Source organism: Nyctereutes procyonoides, unplaced genomic scaffold (genome assembly GCF_905146905.1).
Source record: "Nyctereutes procyonoides isolate TBG_1078 unplaced genomic scaffold, NYPRO_anot_genome, whole genome shotgun sequence".
Classification (NCBI taxonomy): Eukaryota; Metazoa; Chordata; class Mammalia; order Carnivora; family Canidae; genus Nyctereutes; species Nyctereutes procyonoides.
Genome location: NW_026575133.1, coordinates 60,417,658 through 60,427,790, shown reverse-complemented (window position 1 = coordinate 60,427,790; position 10,133 = coordinate 60,417,658).

Below are 10,133 nucleotides of genomic sequence, written 5' to 3'. Positions count from 1 at the left end.
TGGCCACCACCCTTTTCCAAGCCTCCCTGGCTTCCACCTGTACAACTTCAGAAGCCTGATAAGACTAGTCTCCTTACTTTCATTCTTACTCCAGCCACTTACTCATTCCTCACACAGTAGTCACAGTATTGTTTGAAAAATATAAATCATACCACATCACTTCTCTTTTTAAATCCTTTTGCAGCTGTCCATGGCACTTGAATAAGATCTAAATTCCTTACCACCACCTATCAGGCCATGCAAGATAGGACCTCTGCCTGCTTTTCATTTTTTTTTTTTAAATTCTTTTTTATTTATTTATGATAGTCACAGAGAGAGAGAGAGAGAGAGGCAGAGACATAGGCAGAGGGAGAAGCAGGCTCCATGCACCCGGAGCTCGACGTGGGATTCGATCCCAGGTCTCCAGGATCGCGCCCTGGGCCAAAGGCAGGCGCCAAACCTCTGCGCCACCCAGGGATCCCTCTGCCTGCTTTTCAAAACCCGCCTTCCTTTTTGAATTCCCTAGTTCATTCATTCATGCATGCATTCTCCAGATATTTATTGATGTTTTCTTATGTTTCAGTGATTTTTTTAAGGTGCTTGGGATAGAGAAGTGAATAAAGCAGTGCCTTGCTTCCTGAAGCTTATATTCTTTATCTTAAAAAAATATTTTATTGAGATGCCTGGGTAGCTCAGTGGTGGAGTGTCTGCCTTCAGTCCAGGGCGTGATCTCAGGCTCTACCTCATGAGAGAGAGAACGCGCGCACAAGCAGGCGGAGTGGCAGGCAGAGGGAGAGGAAGAAGCAGGCTTTCTGCTGAGCAGGGAACACAACGTGGGACTTGATCCCAGAACCCTGGGATCATGACTTAAGCCAAAGGCAGGCACTTAACCAACTGAGCCACTCAGGCACCCCTGAAGCTTACATTTTATTGCACATGAGTGTTTTTGCCTCACGGCTTTTGCACTTTTGCATTTTCTGCTCCCTCTGCTTTGGAATATTCTTGTCCGGATCTTCTCAGGGATGATTGCGTTTAGATAAATACAGAGAGGCATGTCCATATATAGCCAGTATATCCAGGACTCCCCAGCCTGTGACTTCTAAGGTCACGCTTACCTCTTCAGAGTGTACTTGTGAGACGGCAAATGACTTAAAGAAAATAATGCCCTTAGCAGAGTAATTGTGATAGAGCAGAAAGATTTAAAAAAAAAATCTGTAATTTTTATTTTATCATCAGTGTTGTCAATTAAATATTTCCTCAATCTTCCCAGAGATTTCTGGGACTCGTTTCCCTATGGTGTTGATCAAACTACAAAATGAGCTTCTCTACGAGAATCCTAAGTCACAAAATACATTTCCAAGATGCTGGGAGATTATTTCCTTCCAGAAATAATGGAATAATTATTTCCAGTTCCAGAGCCAGAACTCTGCTGAGCAGCATGGTACAAATAGCCCCAGCTTAACAGTATGGTTTTTATCATGGATGCCAATTGGCAAAAAAATTTAGAGATGTTCTTGATTGGAAACAAATTTTGACCCTTTGGTGTGTTACATTCACAATGTTTCCACTGGAAAGTGTTTAAACTTTTATTATTGCATTTATCACATTGTATTATAGTCACGGGTAGGGTGACCATACTTCCTAGTTTATGCCTGTTGTCTTGAAGTACCATCTGGTTTAGCATTTTAGCACTCTCAAAAGTGTCCTGGTTTAGACAATAAACTTTGTAGTCCCCCAAGTTATGAGGCAGGTGCCTGGCTGGAGAGGTGGAGGACCACTGGGGTGGTCCTGAGCTGAGTGTGGGCCTGCTGGAGAAATTGGTGAAGCTGGTGATGCGGAGATGTCTGGCCGATTTGCATGCTGAGAAGGGCTCTGGGGCGAAAGCTAGCCACTGCTGGCTCCAGGCAGAAGCAGTAGTCAGGAGGGCCTCAAAGACTGTGGCTGAGCCTTGGGAGGAGGTGATTCCTCCACCACCACCTCCCCGCTTTCCCATTTCTGCTAAGAAGACATCTTATTCCAAGACAGGGAGGACTGCAGAGAACAGAACCATTTGGCTTTTAGAGCTTGCAGTTGTAAGTGTATTAGCGGGCAGCATCCTGGTCAAGAAATGAGGGCAATGAGACATATCCTAGAAGACGCTTTGTAACCCTTACCCTCAGTGAGGTGTGAAAACAACCAGAATTTCTAGGCATTCTGAGAAATATTCAGGCAGGGAATTGGGGAGGATTTGCATGGGTCTTAAGTCACCAGTGCAAGAGTAAATTTGCTTTAGGATACTTTTGGTTTTGAATATTCCAATTATAGGATCTATTACAGTCTCTCAATTTACAAAGAACAGTTGATAGTTCTAACACCTCATGCCCAAGAAGAGTATTTTCTGAACAGACAGTACCTTGGTTATCCAGTTCTGAAATTGTCCTGTGAAAGATTTTTAAATTGAAACAGGATGATTTTTTTATATCCAAGGCACGTTATTGAAGCACTTATATAGATGTTCGGATATGCGGTTTGAGAATACTTATCAATATCAATGTATTCATTCAACAACTATTTCCTTAGAGCCTAGAATTTTTCATGCACTATGCTAAGTGATTGTGACAATATTGTCTACTCTGCTATTTCTTCTACATTTTTATGCCGAGGACCCTCCCAAAATGTTATCTCAGCTTTCGTCTCTCATCTCTGCATTATTATACATTTCCAAACTAACTGCTGAATAATAATTCACATGATTGTCCTATTTGTTCTTTAAATCTGAGAAGAGAGAACTCATTCTCTCCTAATCACCACCTTACCCCCAACCAAGCAAACTTGCCCTTCAATTGTGTCCCTTCATTTCTAATGGCAACACCTTCTTCAGACTATTTGGAGTAATTTTTAACCCCTTCCTCTTTATATCCAACAGCCCATGGTTCACCAAAATGGTTCACTTCCAAAATGTCTCACAAATCTTTCCTTCATTTCCATGCCCAGTAACGATGCTGAAGGTCAACTTCCATCATATTTCACTTGTGTTAAGTAGGGGGGCCTCTTCACTGATTTCCTTGAATGTATTACATTCTGTTGTATTTCCACTTCATATTTTGGATAGGCTTTAGAGAGATCTTCCTAAATCACAGATCAGAAATGACACCATTCTTAATAAACTTTCTAATTGCCTACAAAAATAAAATATCAACTCACTATATTAGCTTACTTTCTCCAACCTATATGTTGTTTGTCGCTTCCATGAACTCGTCGCTCACACCTTATCTTCCAATCCCAGCAGATTAGTCACCATCCCATGCTCCTCCTACGCTATGTTTCCATGACTTTGATCATGCAGTTCTCCCCCAAACACCTATTGAAATGACATTCATCTTTCACACTCAGCTAGTGTTAATGGTTCATTCTTCCTAAAATAGTTGCTTTTTTTCTTTTTAAAGATCTTTTAGTACATTTTCTTCTGCTGTTCATTAAGGTTAGTTGTATACAAAATGTCCTTGGGAGTCAGCATCTTGATCCCTATAAATGTTCCTGTTAACCTCCAAAAGTCACATAACTTCTCCAGACCTCTGCAAAATTGTGGTGTTATATATAAAGTATTAAAGAACTATATGGATTAAGATTGCCATCCTCCCACTGAAGTCTTTGATGGTAAGGGACAGTTTTCTTTATTTTTGTCTCTTTCATAGAACTTGGTTCATTCTTCCTCACCCAAAATGAGCCATATTTAAATGCTTATTTGAATATTTAAATTAAAACTTCACTGTAATGAGAAGCAACATCCGAAACTGATACCATTGTTATAGGTACTTGGGGGTTACAGTGAACTTGAACATGTGAGAAATTTGATTTCCCTTAAATACTGAGAAAAGCACAAAATGCATCAGAATGGCTTTAAGGGAGCAGGCCATGCCTGTAATATGATCGGCTATATTCAGGTTTTAAAGAAATTAATGTAATAATAATCGAAAATGCTAGAAACTAAATTCTACACCTGAAACTAATGTTATACTGTATGGTAACTGAAATTTAAGTAAAAACTTGAAAAAAAAAAGCATTAGAAACGTTTTGATTCCATGAAAAGGGAAGCTGGTGAGGAGGGGAAGGGCAAAATGTTGTTCCATTTAATGGTATAAAATAAGAAGAAATATGGAGCCAAATACTAGCCATACATAGTGCAAAGTGACTTCAGCTATCAAACTCTTAGCTGTGCAAAAATCCTCTCATTTCAGAGAGTGCATTTGGCTATGCTGTTTGATAAAAAACATAAAGCATTTGATTCTAGTTGCTTGCTTGATTCCTTGCTCTGACTCCGTGATCATCAATCAACTTTCTGGAGGCTGGTAAAAAGAATGCACTGATCACATTCAGTAAGTTATCATTGTAACATTCCCTTCAGTTCTAGATTTAAAAATCAATGACGTGAGAAATACATTGCTTGAAGTCTGTTGACAAAACCAGATTTCTGAGACTGAGAACCAGACCCAGAACGAACAAATTCATCATGGTAATAAATGCTACCCCAGGAACACTGTTACAAGGGCATTGGATTTCACCTAATCTAATCTGAGCTTGGCCTCATTCAAGAGTTTTTCAATTCTTTATCTTATTATTGACAATGGCTATAATCTTTTTTGAGTGGCATTTTGGAAAATACTATGCATTATTTTCTTTGTTCCAAGATTAACCAAGGAAAGGAGAAAATATGTATATATATTTTGAATTACATAGTGAAAACAAATATCTCCAAAGTGAAATAAAATGAATAACTGAATTCCTTCATAAATATGATTACCTACATTGGATCCCACAGTCCATTTTTAGGGGGAAAAAACATTAACGAAGCAGTTAAACTGCAACACTAAAATTAATACATATTAAAAATGTATATAATTTTTGAGAATTTTAAAGATTCAATAAATGATTTGACGGCCTCAGGATTGAAAATGACCTTGGCCTTGGAAGAAACTCACTGCCAATGTGATGGGTGAAAATGTGCTGCTATATACACATAGCTACTCTGTTTCGCTGCTTCTTATTGTCCTCTCAGTAAGAGCAGTGCCCTTGATAAACTTTTCTAGATGTCTCCACTTTTCTGGGCTCTTTTCTCAGCTGCCTCCCACAGAAGTGCAAGCAGATTCATTGGGAGTCTGGTGCTGGCAGAGGGTCTGTCTCCTCGGTTGCATACACTCGCAGTTCAGAAGAGATGACTCCTCCGACATTGTTTAACATGAAAGCATTCTTTATTCATGTTTTGTTTGGATAAAAATCAGCAAGTAATCATTATGTTAAATTTCTACAAAGGTAGTCTTCAAATGTCTATCATATCCTCACACTTTCACTATACTTTTGTTGGAAGAAATTCCCTTTCCTCGAACATTTCACATAGGGTTTTAAATAAGATGATAAACACTGGTCTTGTTTTCTTTTACAGTTAAACACCAAAGCAAAAATACATATTGCATTAACTATCCATAACTAACCATATTCAGTAATTTGGTTTTAGCTAATTACATTGATTATTTTTAAACTTGAATACATAAATAAGTATAAAATCACAATCTTTCAGCTTAATTTAAAAACTTGATAATAAAATTGGGTTATGCTGATGGCTAAGATGTGTTTTCAAAAGTGAAAAATGATTTTACTTTTTAAGAATGCTTTGCTTTAATTCTTAAAAAAAAAAAAGGAAAGCAGAAAGTAACCTGAGATCCTAGAGTTCTTGTTTATTTTAATTTTTAAGATACATTAAGGAGAGAGACATTTGTAAATATTTTGGCTTTAAATAGTTTCTTTTGGAAAGCATCAACAACTTAAATTTTTCTTTTTTTAAAAAATAATTGAAATATTTAAAATTAGTCACTTGCAAAAAAAAAAAAAAGAGTGAAAACATTATCTTAGGTATGTGTGTCCCCAAAACTTACATATTTCTGATTCAGACTTTTAAACTGTCGATACCCAAGAGACAATGCCATTGACATGTACCTGGCACTAGTTCTGCCAGTTAATTTTTTCCCTGGAGAGTGGTTTTGGGCGACAGAGTGGCGTCCGGGCTTCCCGGGTTGTTGCACTGACAAACTGCAGTGGTGGTAAAGTCAAGGAGCCTGACAAAATCTCATTAATCATTTTAAATTAAATCCAACCTTCCTGTCCAACCGCGCCAAGAAGAAAGCCATTTTTTTTTTTTTAAGCAAATGAAAATTTCCTCAGTAAAGATTTGGTATCTTTCTCTTGTTGGTCTTTAATTCGATCAGACAAAAATAATATAAGACAATCCACTTTTCGAAGCTTGAAAACAAAACATTTGTCCAGAAATGATTTAACAGATCAACTAAGTGTCTTTTAAAAATAAAGCAAATTCTGAATAAAAATACATGGAAACATTCTGACGGAAAACTATACTAGTTAATTTAGGGATACCATTTATCTTTATTTTCTGAGTAGGTCAGGGAATTTATTTAGTTCTATCTAAAATATATGATCCTTAATAATATTTGAAAGAGGAAATGGGAAGATCATTATCCATATCTTGGTATATTTTACTCCAGTTTCTGTTTTCCAATCAGATTTTTGCAGTGTTTTATATGGTAAATGTAATGTGTGTGTGTGCACACATACATATATAGACATATGTGCATAATTTCACATCCTTTTGGTATTCACAATTATTTGTAACTGCTTTCTCATTTTATTCATAAACATCATAGCTTCACAGTAACACATGACGAGGATATATTTTGGTCTACTTTACCACTACTTAGCATAGGATCTTGTACATAGTATATACTCAAATATCTGCTAGTTATTTGTTTGAACAGCCCCCAGTTTTGGGCATTCCAGTTATTTCTTTTTTTTCCTTGAATTAAAAATAATTGCAGAACTAATGATGTAAGTAATATCTTTTTCCCTATTTTGGACTATTTCCTTAGGATGGCTTCCCACAGTGGACATATTCAGTTATGAATGCTTAAAAAGAAACTAGGCAGTTAATAGTGATATTTAAGAAGTTCACTTTAAACACAGAAAAACAGACTTCAATTACAATAAACAAATTGCTATTTTAAAGGTTAAGACTTCTGAATAAGCTTACTCTCATCAAACACCATATTAATCATATTGTAAAAAAATGTCAAAGATCAATTTAGAGAAGTAAAAAGATCAATGGTTTAAGCTCTTGAAATAAAAAAAAAGACAATCTTAAAGTAGTGATTCATCCAAATATTTAAAATCAGAAGTCCTCTAGAGATGAATTTATATCTAGAATAGCAGGTTGAATTTGTTTTTAAATATTTTTAAGAAGTTAACTCTAATATGCTGCAATTTGTAAATTGTGCACAACTGAAAGCTCCAAATATATATATTTTAAAAATGGACATAGTTAAACCATCTTTCTATGTGCTTATGTACAAACTAAACCAGATCTAAAATAATTCAGTTGGTCAAGGCCTATGTTAGGTACCGAGGGAGATACAAGAATAAAATTTCCACCACCTGAAAGAATTGGAACAGCTGCCCCAGAGAGGAAAGAGTCTAAGAGGATTTTGAAGGGTAAATAACATTTCAATAGGTAAATGTGGAGGAGAGGTTACAAGCTTTTAAGAAAACAAAACAAAAAAACAAAACTAATGGAAGGATGAAGATACAGGTTGAGATTAGAATGAGTTTAAAATCTGGAGGACTCAGTTTTTAAGTACTTTTTTTTCTTACTTTGTTTTTTTTTTTTTTAAATGTATACTAGAAAACACAACTGATAATTGTGTATAGGAAAAATGCACTAGCAGTATGCGATTGGTATGGTATGTTCTGGGCTTGAAACAGCACAGCCCTTAGTGGGGATGGAAGGTGTAGACAGGCCTGAGCTGTGGTGGACCATAAGTACTCTTGTGGGTTTCAGCAGAGCTCAGATTACGTATTGAGGGTAAGAGAATATTTGATCAGAGACAATATAAAAGCCATTAGCACTACTGTAACTAAAGAACTCAGCCTCAAGCGGAAAAGGTAGACCCAAAGAAGCCTGAATAGAGATTGGACACAAACCACTTGGTTGAGCTGCACGTATTGCAAGCTCAGCATTCTTCTTGAAACCCTACTTTCCTAGCTCTTGGGATACCATGCTTCTCTGGTCCTTCTATAGTCTTCACAAACCCTCTGTCTACCAAAACCTAAAATGTTTCCCCCCAATTTTTTTTACTCAAACTGCTGAGAGTTCTTTCCAGTGTTTCACTTAACAAAACACCTTTTATTTACTAATATGATCCCAACTTAAATATCCAGCCTCTGCTTTTTTTCAGCCTTATTCTCCAGCTGCAAACAATGTTCTATTGATACTTTCAATATTCAAAATATCCAAAAGTTGGGATCGTTATCTGTTCCATATCACTCCACTGGTTGCTTCTCTTAGTAGCTACCTAGAATAGTAGGACAACCAGATTCTTATATCAAAAACCTTCCTTCAAAATCACTAAATCCTATCAATTTTCATTTTCATTTTTTATTCATTTCTCCTCTCTAAATCCTCTGCCACTTACCTAGTTCAAGCCTTATAATAGAAAGGCAGCCTCTGAAAGCTTTGCTGAATAAGTTATATTTGTGGTGGACCTTAGATGATGAGTAGGAAAACTTTAGATATAGAAGGGAGAGCAGGATGTCACAGAAATGCCAGTTTATAAAAGGTAAAGACAGATCAGACCACATTTGAGGAATGCTAGAGATAAGGCTTTAAAGAAAGATAAACTGAGGTCAGATTGCACGGCTTTTTTTTTTTTTAACATTGATTTATTTCAGAGAAAAAGGGAGAGAGAGTGCATGGGGGGCGGGTAGGGGTAGAGGAAGAGAAGCAGAGGGAAAGAGGAAGCATGGAGCCCAATCGGGGCTCAATCCCAGGACCCTGAGATCATGACCTGAGCCTAAATCAAGAGTCAGATGCTCAACCAACTGAGCCACCCAGGCACCCTCAGATTGTACAGCTTTATATGCCATGGTAAGGCTTAATTTTGTAGACAGGAATGTACTGAAAGACTTTAAACAGATGTGTCATAAGGAGTTTTGGTTATAGAAAGATAAATTTGTTTTATCAGAAAGAAGATCCACTAGTTCCCAACTTTAGTCACTTGGAAATCCATGGGGACATTATTTGTATATTACAATAACTGAGGAATGCTACTGGCATCTAGTATGCAAAATCCAGGTATGTTAATGTCCCATACTGTAGAGGGCAGTATCCTGTAATGAATACCCTTCCCCCTAAGCCAGTAGGACCTCCGTTGGAAAACATGAAGTTCTAATTGAGTAAGCATCCAGTAAACACTTATTATGCTGAGGGTTTTTTTTAAAATTTAATAGAGCATTTAGATTTATACTCACCTAGTTTTTTTTATTTTAAGATTTTATTTATTTACTCATGAGAGACAGAGAGAGAGAGAGGCAGAGACACAGGCAGAGGGAGAAGCAGGCTCCATGCAGGGAGCCTTACGTGGGACTTGATCCGGGGTCTCCCAGGATCACGCCCTGGGCCGAAGGTGGCGCCAAACCGCTGAGCCACCTGGGCTGCCCTCACCTAGTTTTTAAAATGCCAGGAATAAATCACTATTTAGTAAGCATAGAAAGTAGTACAAATACTGTCCAAATAAAGAGAGATCTACTTCAAACGATGGCCAAGTAGCTCTTTCAGACCAATCCTTGAACAGATAAAACCACAAACTTTGGACAAAGTTTAGAAATCAACCACCTGAAAGTAATGGAAAGCAACCCAATATAGGCTGATCCTACATTGGAGAGAATACTTGGAAGAAGGGAATAGCATTAGATGAGTTTCCCATTTTTATAGCTTTTGTCTGTGGGCAGCCCCCAGTCTGCATTCTAGAAGCCTTTTGTGTTACTGACTTGAAGAACCATGGGGCACAGTTTGGAGCAAAACCGGCTGCAAGAAAATGAAGAAAGAAAAAATGGCAAGAGAAGAAGAGAAAGCACTCTAATTTTTGTGTATGAACTGTGCCCCAAACTCTGGCTTCTCTCTGAAATATGTACATACAGAAAAGATTCCCGGTTAAAAAAGTGAACTGACATTTGAGCAACTTCAGGGGAACCAGAACTTGCAACTGAGTTCTTCCAGTTACTTCCAGCTTAAAAAAAAAAAAAAAAAAAGAAAGAAAGAAAAGAAAAAGAAAAAG